At 38.8% G+C, this 12,539-nt stretch overlaps 1 long non-coding RNA gene, 1 other non-coding gene and 1 pseudogene across 2 annotated transcripts; all 3 read right to left on the minus strand.

Annotated features, from left to right (window-relative positions):
• Positions 1-4,620: 4,620 nt before the first annotated feature.
• Positions 4,621-8,394, minus strand: LOC135741728 (uncharacterized). Its single transcript, XR_010529574.2, has 3 exons — positions 8,319-8,394; positions 6,184-6,260; positions 4,621-4,710 (listed from the first exon to the last, which is right to left on the minus strand). It is a non-coding gene; the product is annotated as an uncharacterized lncRNA (long non-coding RNA).
• On the minus strand, positions 7,771-7,935 carry LOC135742623 (U1 spliceosomal RNA). The gene has a single exon (XR_010530042.1). It is a non-coding gene; the product is annotated as a U1 spliceosomal RNA (small nuclear RNA).
• A 323-nt stretch (positions 8,395-8,717) lies between the features above and the next one.
• Positions 8,718-8,897, minus strand: LOC135742639 (U2 spliceosomal RNA; annotated as a pseudogene).
• Between the last annotated feature and the right edge of the window lie 3,642 nt (positions 8,898-12,539).

The following is a 12,539-nucleotide window of genomic DNA, read 5'->3' on the forward strand; positions in this document are numbered from 1 at the left end:
AAAGGGGGAGCCGGCGAAGGCGCTGGCTTTTGGGGTGGAGGCTAGCGGGCATTTAACTCTATACGTTCTCATTGTATAACCCAGAAGTAGAACGTTGAGCTAGCAGATCAGAAGTTCATGTTTTCTAAACCCATGCAGAAAACACACACACAAACTGTTGGGAAAAAGCAGTCATCGCTTAACCAAACAGAAACATGAAGTAAAGCTTCAGTTAATTTGCTTGCAGCTTGCAGATCCAATACGTCGATCGTAAAGGTAATGCCGGTAGATCGCACATACCTTAACTGTGTATGCTGCTCCACGCCTCCACGAGCTTCGGGAAACAGAGCGCAAAATTGTCATTATGGTCTTGGATTAACTGTGAAACATGCTTTGCCTTTCTTCTCAAATGTGTTTTCATAAATCTTACGCTGTCCGCTGCAGCTCAGTCGTCTAACTTCTGAAATTTACCAGGATGCGCATTTTTTCCTTGATGCAGGAACTGATCCACGCTCATGAGAGAGAGAGAGAGAGTTTAGAATTTTCAAAAAACCTTTATTACAAATTAAAACATTTTCATAACCTCAAATCAGAAAAAACAAAGGGGAAAAAAAAATATATATATAGTAACGGAAATAACAAAAAATAAGCCAACATAGGAGCAAAGACCAAATCATCTTCAATAACCAGACACAGAGCTCCTCCATAATACCAAATCAATTCAAAAGAAAGAAGATCATTCATTGCTTTTAAGTATCTAAAACCAATAAGGATTCTAGATTTAACTTATTTTAAAAACTGCTAATATATCATGGCTTCCAGGTCTGTCAACGTTGCTGTGGTTTTTCGACAGCTGTAATATGAAGGGTAGAGTGAAAAAAAAATGTTTAAGTGTTTTGAACATCCCAATCTGTTCGTTTACTTAGTATTTTATTCATGTTTTCGAGTTAAAAAATAATTCTTAAATCAAGATACATTTACTTAATAAGCAAAGTGGCTTAGAATTTAAGTCTTGTTTACTGAAATAAATTCTAAAATGTAATAGGTTAAGGCTTAAAACAAGTAAAAATATCTGCCAGTGGGGTAAGAAAAATAAACCTAAATTGAGTTTATTATTGAATTAAGTTGAAACTAGAATTAAGTTTATTTTTCTTACCCCGCTGGCAGATATTTTTTACTTGTTTTAAATATAAACCTGTTGATTTTTATAATTTATTTCAATTATTACAAAGTATACGATCTGATTTTTTAATCGCGGTGTTTGTTTTATTCCTCGTTTCTTTTCCGTGCATTTGCTTTGTTTATTTATTTTTGCTTGTTGCATTTAAATGCACGTTTGATTTGTTGCCACATTATTCTGTGTTAATGTATTTTTTAACATGTTTATAAACAAAAAGTGCGTTATTATAATTAATTATATGGCTGTGAATTCCCAGCAAACACAAAACGCTTTTATAACAATTTTCTATTACAATACATAATATCTTAAGCCACTTTGCTTACCAAGTAAATGTATCTCCATTTAAGAATTGTCAGATATTCACAAGAAAACAAGACAAAAACAGTAAGTAAGATATTCATTTACTTTTTTCTTTCAAACATGAATTTACAGACGGCTGGAAATTTTTAATAAAATAACTAGACATACCTATTCGGGTCTGCTCCCGTTTGCTGTGATGACGGGGGACTTAGTCCAAAGCACATTTTGAGGAATACTTACACATTTTACTTCTTATTTCTTTGAAATTAATTATTATTTATTTTTAATTACAAAGTATGCGATCTGATTTTTTTAATCATGGTGTGTGTTTTATTCCTCGTTTCTTTAGCTCACACAACATTCTACCAAAAAACAGCAGATCATTTTCTACTAGATAACTCCATACACTATGGATTAAAAATGTCCCGAACCTGATAAAACCCAGGTAAAAAGCAAATACAAATAAACCATGTTGATTTAGCAAAAGTTTACAAATAAATGCACTCCCTGCACACAACAAGCACGTCTAGTTACCATTCATTTTTTGCGTGATTTAAGTTTCGTCGCATACATTTTGGAAGGCACACGATAAAAACAAAATAAGGCTTTTAATGTATGCAGACTTCATTCTCCGTTGAGGGCTTATCAATCATAATAAACGCTGTTAACTCTTCTCATTGAATGGTCTAAATCCAATGCTGGTAAAGAAATCAAATGTGCATTTCAACGCAACAAGCAAGCCGTAAAGCAATGGATGCAGGCAAACAAACGAGGAATAGCACATACACCACGATTAGATCATCGGGTCTCATACTTTGGAATTAATAAGAAATAATTATTCAGTCTAAAGAAATAAGAAGTAAAATGTCTAAGTATTTCTCCAAATGTGCAGACTCATTACAATAAACGGGAGCAGACACGAATAGTTATGTATGTCTCGTTATTTTATTTAAAATTGACAGCTGTCTAACATATGATATATTTTGATAATACGAAATGCTAAAAAAATAATATAACACCAATCGACAATATATGTTATTGTTATTTTTACAAGTAAATTCATGTGTAGGAGAAAACAAAGCAGCTGTCAGTCCATACTATATTGAGTGGCCATCGTAGTGGTGCAACCTGAACGATGTTTTCCCTACTTCCGGTCAAAGGCGCCATTTTGTGAAATAGGCATATAGGTGACGCTGGAGCACGCGGCCATTGTCTCTGTTCAACAAAGCAAGTGTATATATACACATACGCATATTTTTCCTCAATCAATCACCGAATACAAGGTGCAATTCGATGCCAACTGGCCCTTCTCTCTGGTTTCATGTTTGTAAGGAAAATTAAGGGGGAAATTACGATAGCATTTCAGCCAAACATTCATTCGTGCCACGCTGCTTTTCTTTGAACGAAAAAAAAAACCCCTCTGCTCCCCCTACACAATTTCTTCTCCTGTTATTTTATGCTTAAAACAAGCAAATAAATCTGCCTACAGGGTAAGAAAAAATTTGTGAACTTTTCCCATAAACACTTAATTCAAGAAAAATTGTCCCACCCCACTGGCCATTTTTTATCCACAATACACATTCGATGTCTGCACGCACCATTGTCTTTGTTCAACGCAAACAATTCTGTTGCGTTTTTCTCTGAACGAAGTGCTCCGCCTAGATAATTTGACCCATATTCACATGGGTTTGTTTCTCGTTTTTTCTTTGAGAACAATCTATATAGCGCTTTCCACAATCGTTTTGGTGTTAGCTTTACGTAAAATAGAAACACAGAAAAGTACTGAGCGATGGAGAAACCACGAAGCGGAACTTATTATGGACCACGGATTGGCAAACAAACTGGCAACCACGCACAAAATAGTGATGAGCGAGTCACCCGAAACTCGGATCATTTAACCCGATCCCTAAAATGACTCGAGAACCATGAGTCCTTAGTGACCATTAACCCGAGTCAGTTGAGTCCTCTCAGATTTTGCATTAAAAATGAGAAATTGTATCAAACACAAAGCTCTTCAAATGTTTACAACAGAATTACAACAAATAACTCTACATAAGCTGCCATAGGTTCTATAACTTGCAACAACGAGTTAATTTACATCACCAAATGTCGACTGGGGGTACCGAGTGAACCAAAAGCTGCTATTCCGGATCATTATTTCTTGCAGCTCCGAGTCCGAGTACAAAGGGATGCGTGCGCGCGACAATGAGTTGGTCGGCGGCTCGGGGATTCACACAGAGAGTGACTCAACTCATGGAGCTTGAATCCTGGGCTAGGAGAAACCTTGCTCGTGTTGTTAACCCACTGACTCATGTAGGCTAATCTGTTGAAATATTTGACTGGCACAATGTTTTGGGTAGAAGCTGCAAATGTTTAACATTTTTAAATACGAGGACTGCTGCAGCAGTGCTGCTGGAAAGATCCGCCACCGACGGACGTACACGGCTCATCTTGTTGACTGAGTCACTCAGAGTGACGTGAGTGGTTCACTCACAGGACCCGTGCAGGAGCGGGCGAGCGGCTCTGTCTGGGACTCACTCACAAGATTAACCGAAGCCTGTCGTGGATCTTTTAAGTCAATCTGAAACAGGACACGTTCCTCTCACGTCCAAGTCAACCAAGCCTGACATCTTCTAAATGTGGTGTTGATATATTTGTCGTTATGAAAGGAAACTAAACACACCAAACTTTTACAATTATGTTATTGATAATGTTACCACGGGCATGCATGTTTTTTACGAGTTCCTCAGGTCACATTAGCCTTTTTTTGTGAGCAGAGGAGTCATAAACTCGTAGCTGCACGCGTGATCCGAGTTGCTTGGTTGGCATTAGTATGACTTAGCGATTGGAATTGGGAGATTTTGACCAAGGGACTCAAGTGACTCGAGTGACTCGCACAACCCGGATCATATTAGTGAGTGACTCAGAATAACCCGAATCCTTAAAAAGATCCGGGTTGACCATCACTAGCACAAAAGAAGCAAACTCTGGTTTTAAACTCACCTTATTTGTCCCCGGAAAACGCCAGAGTCGATGCAAGGAGTGGACGGAGCAAGCCTCGCTTCCATAGCCGAAGGTCAAAAATCCATTTAAACGTGTAGTCCCCGGTGTCCACTCGATCTTACCCAAAAAGCCGAGAAGCTATACCGCAATGGCATCCGGAGAAGGCGCTGGCTGTCGGGATGGAGGTTAGCGGGTCAGAGGTCCGGCACTGAAGGTCTGCGTTCATTACTCACCGTGTGCATTTCACTCTATACTTGTAAAAAAACCATACAAATACATACAGAAACAGTTATCACTCATACAAAAAGAAACACGAAGGTAAAGCTTCAGTTAATTTGCTCGCTGAATGCTTTTTGCATGCACATACAAAACTGAACAAAACTGATATTCTGAACAAAATAGGCCCCAAAATTGAGGAACACCAGTTGTTTAGTTAAACTGATTGAATAGCACTTTGCTTCCTATTTGTTAAATATGAAATGAGACAATAAATTACAAATTACATTTCAATGCCTGCAGCGTGTTCATGTCCACACCACAAATAAAACCGTGTGACCCTTTTTTTTTTTTGGTTAAAAGTTTGAAAGTTTCGAACCTACGCAACACTCTAAAGACAAATGCTCCTAAATAGTAACAAATAAGGGTTCTTCAGCTTGTAACCATAGCAGAACCCGTTTTTTTGGTACTATATAGAACCTTTTTATACGGTTCTATAAAGAATCTTGCCTTGAAAAGTGCTCACCTCAGTGGTGCTATAAAGAACGATTAATTTATCAGCTGTCAGGAGTGACATTTTTGTTATTTATCCACTTTCTAATGTATAGCACTTGATAAGGATTAACAGTTTAAAAACAGAAATGCAAGACATCAGAAAATACATTTATTTTTTACTTTCATAACATGAGAGGTGTCATACAATAACAAATATGTGCTTTAAAATCACATTCCTAAGTTAAAAATATACATAAAAATAGATATATGGATCATTACACAAATCACGACTCAAAGGAAATATGTTAAATAACTGCTTCAATATTAATTAACAATAACATTTGGCCAAGGCAGTCCTTGTAAATAGACATATAAATAGACAAATAAAATCATGACATATATGCCATAGAGCCTGAGATAGAGAAAAATAATAAGGAATTCTGCTTTTACTACCATCTCAGAAATATTGCCAGAATTGGAGGTTTTGTCTCAAGACAGGACTTAGAGAAACTTGTTCATGCTTTCATCACCAGCAGGGCCGATTATTGCAATGGACAATGGATTAAAAAAAGTACTGTTACTTGTTTAAAAACCACTTCATGGCTACGGGCCGAAATACATGACAGATATGCTAATCGAATATGAAACCGATTACTCGGATCAATAGGATCAGGTCATTTAGAAAAAACAAGGGTTCACTCAAAACAAGGTGCATCAGCATTTAGTTATTATCAGCTTTCAGAAGAGATCAGATGTGCTTCAACAGTAGACACTTTTAAATCTAGATTAAAAACACATCAGTTTAACTTTGCATTTACTGAATGATTTAAAACAGTACGAATAAAACAGTACAAAAGAATAAAACAGTATGAACCTTACCTGTTATAAAGGGAATGAAGCTTACGGTATGGTGCTTACCTGCAGAAATAAATAAAGTACAATAAGAACACACAGAACTTCAATTTTCAAAATTATTTTAACAATAAATGATGATTATTTTACTGGTTTACCTGTTTGCGATTACCACAGAATCCCGTCACCTGGCTGCGGTCTTCATTTGGTGAACGGTTCTTCACTCATAATTGACCTATACAAGAAATAGAGAAGAATAATAAGCAATTCTGCTTTTACATGTAGATGTGTGCCCCAAGAACACAGACACACCGGCTCCAAAAAGTTTAAACAGTACACATTTCTGTTATTTTAATGTGGCAAATGTGTCAGCTTTAAAAGAAGCATACATTACCTTTTAAAGAGGATGCGCACTGCGTGAAATACCTTTACTCCCAGCATAAGCAAGCAATTTTCAAAATGCTTTTAAAAGTAATGGTGATTATTTTACTTGTTTAACTGTTTGTGATTACCATGGAATCATGTCACCATCATTTTTAAGCTTGTAAAGCAAATAATGAAATATTGACTTAGTAGGAAAAAATATTTTGGAAGTATCGTGATAAATGATGAAGAAAATATTTTGCAAAGTGATGGTTAGCACACGGTTGATGGTACCTAATAAATTTCATCATATTTTTTTATTCCTACTATGGAAGTCAATGGTGACTATCTGCTGTGGGTTTACCATCATTCCTCAAAATACCTTCTTTTGTGTTACTCAGAAAAAAACTAATCCTCGTGTTGTTGTAAGCCTGTATGCATGAGTAAATGATGACAGAATTATCATCATAAATTGAAGAATCCCTTTAAACTGTATTTCCCCCCCTTAAACCTAAACTTATTTTCTTACAGCAAGTCATTTAGGTAATCAAGAAAATACTTTACCCGTTGTCTTTGTGAGTTAAACAAATACAGCTACGCTTCCAGGTCTGTCGACGTTGCTGTGGTTTTTCGACAGCTGTAGTATGAAGGGTAGCGAATGAATGAATACATTGCAAAAATCATTTCTTACTTGTTATTTCGAACTGTTTTCACTGTACAAATATCTAGAAAGTCTTAAAATAAGATGCATTTTTTGATGAGCAAAATGCCCTAAGAAAATAAGCCTAGCCTTTAGGGAGAAAAAAACTCAAAATTTAAGCGAATTTGGGCTTAAAACAAGCAAATAACTCTGCCAAAGGGGTAAGAAACAAATCTAGATATAAACACTTAATTCAAGAAAAATTGTCGTAGCCCATTGGCAGATTTGTTGGCTTGTTTAATGTACATGGATGTACAATATTTCAATTTGTCTTGTATTTATTAGCATTTTGTATTGCCCAACGCTGTCTATGTTGTTTAACTGTTGTCATTTTCTTATAAAAGCCTTTATAATTTATTAGTTTGGATGATTGCCATTCCCGAGAACCTCTTATATTGGAAGGAAAAGAATCATCTAAGCATTATTTTGTTGACTGTCTCTTAGACATGTAGCCGTTTGATTGTGGTTCTATTGAATGGCTAGTCTATTCTTTTGGAATGGTCAAACGTCTATTAGATTTTCACTGACAGCCCAAATTAAGCCTTGTTTTAGCCTAGACACATATTAGCTGTCTATTAGAAATTATGTAGTCGTTAAATAGCCGCTTTTTTGATGACTAATGTATTCTTGGGCCGTGGTTAGACGTCTCTTGGACAAAAGAATCTATTTTTAACACAAAGGTCAGGGGAGAGCGCGAACGCAGTCCCCCACTATCAGAAATTTTGCAGTCGAGATTCCCACATTTGGGGAATTCGCAAAGGGTCAGCACAACCGGAGTGCAATGGCTGAGCCTCGCCCTGGGTGAACCACCTTCATGATCATGGTGTCTCCCCTGCCAGGTAAGTATGAGCGACACCCTTTGAGGCCAGACGGCCGCATCTTCCTGTGACCGATCACATCGACGGCGCCCCCGAAGGCCATCCGACTAACATTTCATTACTGTGTGTGACCAGGTGGAAAGCGCACGAAGCCACGTCTGAGACCAAACATTCTTCGAGATCTACCCTATTTTTATTCCGTTTCCAGCCCGGTTGAACCGTGTAGAGTGAAATATGTGAAACAATTTAAATCAAATGGATTTAAATTGCGCATTCAAATATATGGTTTCGTTATTACAAAGTAACTTTACGTGGAATAGAAACAAATAAATGTACAGAGCAATCAAGAAACAACGAAAGCATAGCAATTTTAGAACGTGGATAAATAAAAACACAGGGCTCAATGACTTACCCGTTGTCGTTGTGAGTTAAACAAGTACAGCTATGCCTCCAGGTCTGTCGACGTTGCTGTGGTTTTTCGACAGCTGTAGTATGAAAGGTAGTGAAAAAAAGTTTTCAGGTGTTTTTAACATTCCAATCGGCCTCTTTCGCTTTTGTTGCACCTTCAGCTGTGTCGAGGATGTTTAATTCGTCCTCGGATCACCACCACAAACTTGTAAAGAAAATAATTAAATACATTACAAAAACATTTCTTTATCAGCGTGTTCATTTCCACGCAAGCTTTTCGTTAAACCAATAAAGCCAACGAAAACACAGCAATTTTAAAACACACGGATTAGAAAAAACACCGTCATTCACGCACAGAAGAAGCAAATTCTTTTTTTATACTTGACTTATTTGTCCCCGAGAAGGGGAGCGCACCATTCATGGAAACACTGCAATACCATGTTGATGCATGGAGTGGAAGGAGCAAGCTCCGCTTCCATTTCCGAAGGTCAAAAATCCATTTAACATATAGTCCCCGGATAGGAGACGTATCAGACATTAAACTGATAAGAACAGATTTTTTTTTTTTTTTTCGAAAAGTTTTATTGTTACAAATCTCTTGACATTGACACACTGTTAAAACCACATTGAATATAACATGCTATTAAAAAGAAATCTATAGAGATTTTAATTGATAGAAGAGAGTTAAAAGGTATTTAGCACTCTTTAAATATCTGTATGTTAAAATCCTTAATTACTCCATTGTGTTTTAAAAGGCCAGTGTTGAATGTTAATAAAATTTTCCATATATAACCTTTAAAAATTGTTAAAAACAGTTCTTTATTTGTTCAGAACCGGGGGGGGGGGGGTGAGATCTTTATCAATAGGCAATCATCTTGCTCTCCAGCACCAGTCACTAAGCCATCCACTTCCGGAGCCCAGCGGAGATCCTTACCCTCTGGCCCGCTGTTCCCTTAGCCAGATGTTGGTGAGGGTGCATCTACGGGCAACCAGGGTCGGTGGCGGCCGGGACCTTCTCTGTGTGACCCCAGCCCCCCCGTCCGAATGCTAGTGCGTGGTGCCACCTGCAGCGTGTTCTTCACCATTAGCTTGCGTGCGTGGAGGGGCACCATCACACCTTTCCCCACCAGCAGGTTTCTGGTAGTCCAGACGACTTCTTTGATGGAGTTCAGGGTGAGCCAGAGCGAGGTAAACTGCTGTATTGTTAGATCTTTCAAACATCGGCCCACCCCTTAGATGGCAAGCTTATAGTCCATCTGGACCCCACCTGCTGGCAGGCACGGGAAAAACAGGGGGCCGGTCGTGGTCCACAGGTCCCGTGCAGCGCCGCACTCCCATAGTGTGTGTCGCACGGACTCTGAAGCGCCGCATCCCGGCTGCGGACATTTGGGGTTGGTGGCCATTCCCCGGGAGTGCATAACCGCCCTGGTTGGAAGGATCTCATGGGCCGCCATCCATGTCAGGTCTCGGTGTCTGTTCTGGAGAGCAGGGTGTGCAGCATTTTTCCAAACCTCTTGTGCCTCATGTATCGTGAGGCCTGCCACTGGGCTCACCTTCTCCCGGTCCTGCACAAGAGAAATAATTTTTTTGTGGTCACTTAAAAGTGTGACATCTTGCTGTTCCAATGTGTGTTTTTTCAAAAACTTTTTAATAAAATCATACTCTTTAGGCAAATTAAAAGACACTGGAGTTGTTAGGTCAACTGGTAAAATCTTTAAAGTCCGTAAATATGACCCCATCCAGAACCTTGCCAAGGCAGCCGTTTTGTTCTCTCTGGGTGGAGTCACAGCGTACTTTATATGTAAAGCAGTGAATCTGCTTCCTAAAAACAAATGGGGGTCTGGGAGCCCTTTTCCTCCATTCTCCTTCCTTTTCTTCACAACTTCCCTTCGAATTCTCTCCCATTTGGACCCCCATAAGAAGTAAAACACCGCCCGTTCCAAACCTAAAAGAAAAAACCTTGGGGGACTAAAAACAGAACACAGTAATGAAAGCAGAGGTAAAATCACAGCTTTGTAAATTAAAATCTTACCCTCCAATGTCAATGTCCTTAAACCCCAAAAACCCAGTCGTTGCCTAACTTTCCCTATAGTGTCTGCCCAGTTGCTTTTTCCACCCCCCTCCCTGTCAAATTTCACCCCTAAAATCTGTATTCCTTATGGTCACTTCAAGGCCTCGTCTGTCAATGTATCCCCATGGTCCAAAGAGTTGGGCCTCGGACTTACTCCTGTTGAGCTTAGCGCCCGAGGCCTTTCCATAAAACTCTGTCACCTCGAGGGCTCTCCGGACCGAAATAAAATCAGTTGTTAAAAGAGTCACATCATCCATATATAAAACGCATTTAGCAGTCAGTCCTCCGGTTCCAGGTAAGTTCAGTCCTTTGATCCATTGGTCCCTTCTCAAGAGCTGTGCCAGTGGCTCAATACAAGCCACATACAAGAGTGGGGATAACGGACACCCTTGCCGGACGCCGCTGCGTATATTAACTGCTTTTGTCAGATGCCCATTTATTAGAATTCTGCTGGTTATTTCTTTGTACAGCATACCCACCCACACTAAAAACCTCCCTGGGAAGCCCATTTTTTTCAGTACCCGAAACAGGTACTGGTGCGAGACCCGATCAAACGCTTTCTCAAAGTCTAAATTTAGAACCAATAGCCTAATATTTCTGTCTCTCGCAAAACAGATAGCATCTCTGATCAATATTAGGCTGTCAGTGATCTTCCTCCCGGGCACCGCACAAGCTTGATCCGGGTGGATTACGTCCTCTAAAATCCTCGACATACGGTCCGCTAAAAGTTTGCTAAAAAGTTTGCAGTCAAAATTTAAAAGAGTGATTGGTCTCCATGTCTTTAGATCTGTTCTGTCACCCTTTTTGTGAAGAAGCGAAACTATCCCTAGTCTAAAACTGTCAGGAAGTATGTCAAGTCTGTCAAATTCATTAAAAACATTTAATAACTCATGTACTAAAATATCCCAAAATGTTTCGTAAAATTCTACAGGAAGCCCATCACTTCCTGGAGACTTACCTTTTTTAAAGTTGTTTTTACATTTTGTGAGTTCTATGACTGTAAAATCCTGATTTAAAAAAGAACACTCGTCTTGAATTTTCTTTTCTAAACTATTTAAAACTTGCCATAAAACATCTTCCTGTATGTCCTTTTCATTATATAACTCGCCATAAAAATCTTCCACTTCCTTTAAAATATCTTCAGTACAATTTGCTTCTCTTCCTCCCATGTTTAACTTAATAATTGTCCCACCCTTTGATATAATCTTTTTGAAAAAGTACCGTGTGCATTTTTCCCCTTCTTCTAGTTCTCTTTCCTTGCTTCTTAAGATGACTCCCTTTCTCTCTTGCTCTATTGCAGACATTTGCCTTTTTACTTCCTTTATTTCATCAGTAAAATCGAAACCATTGTTTGATAAGTTAAAATATCTCTGTAGTCTTTTCTGCAGCCCCATCATGCATCTTCTATCCTTATTTTTCTTTTCTTTCCCTTTCTGTCTAAAAAATTCTCTCGTTCTGTCCTTTATCATTTCCCACCACTGTGCTCGTGAATTAAAAAAGTCCTGGAGGGTCTGCCACTGGCTGAATTGCTCCCTGTACTCCCTCACTATCTCATCATCCTGCAAGAGAGAGCAATTCAGCTTCCAGATTCCTTCGCCTGCTGTCAAACTTGTGTTGAAAGAAAGAGTGCAGGATAGCATAGTGTGATCTGAAAAATACAGGGGTGTCAATGTAGCATCAGTTGGCGGGCATTCACGAGAAAACATGTAATCGATACGAGAGGCTTTGGCACCATCACCACTGGACCAGGTGAGGCCCTCCTCCTTAGGATGCAAAGTCTTAAAACAGTCAACTAATTTAAAATCTTTTATTAAACTTTGCAATAAAATAGATGTCTTATCCAATTTGAAATCCTGCCCTGCTCTTTTTCTATCTGACTTGGTTAAAACACAATTAAAATCCCCTGCAACTACTAGGGGAGCCTTACCTAGCATGTGGGGCTGCAAGTCTTCTAAAAGCTCATGCCTTTTGTTTTTCTCTGTAAAACCATACACATTTAGAACATTAAAATCCCTATCTAAAAAGGTCAGTTTAGCCAAAATAGCCCGCCCTTACCTCACCACTGTGCTCTCCTTCACCAAGATGTTGGGTTTTTTTATTAAAATTGCAACCCCATCATTCTTATTAAAATTTGACCCACTCCATATGGAGGGG

The sequence above is a fragment of the Paramisgurnus dabryanus genome, chromosome 13 (assembly GCF_030506205.2).
Source record: "Paramisgurnus dabryanus chromosome 13, PD_genome_1.1, whole genome shotgun sequence".
Taxonomy (NCBI): domain Eukaryota; kingdom Metazoa; phylum Chordata; class Actinopteri; order Cypriniformes; family Cobitidae; genus Paramisgurnus; species Paramisgurnus dabryanus.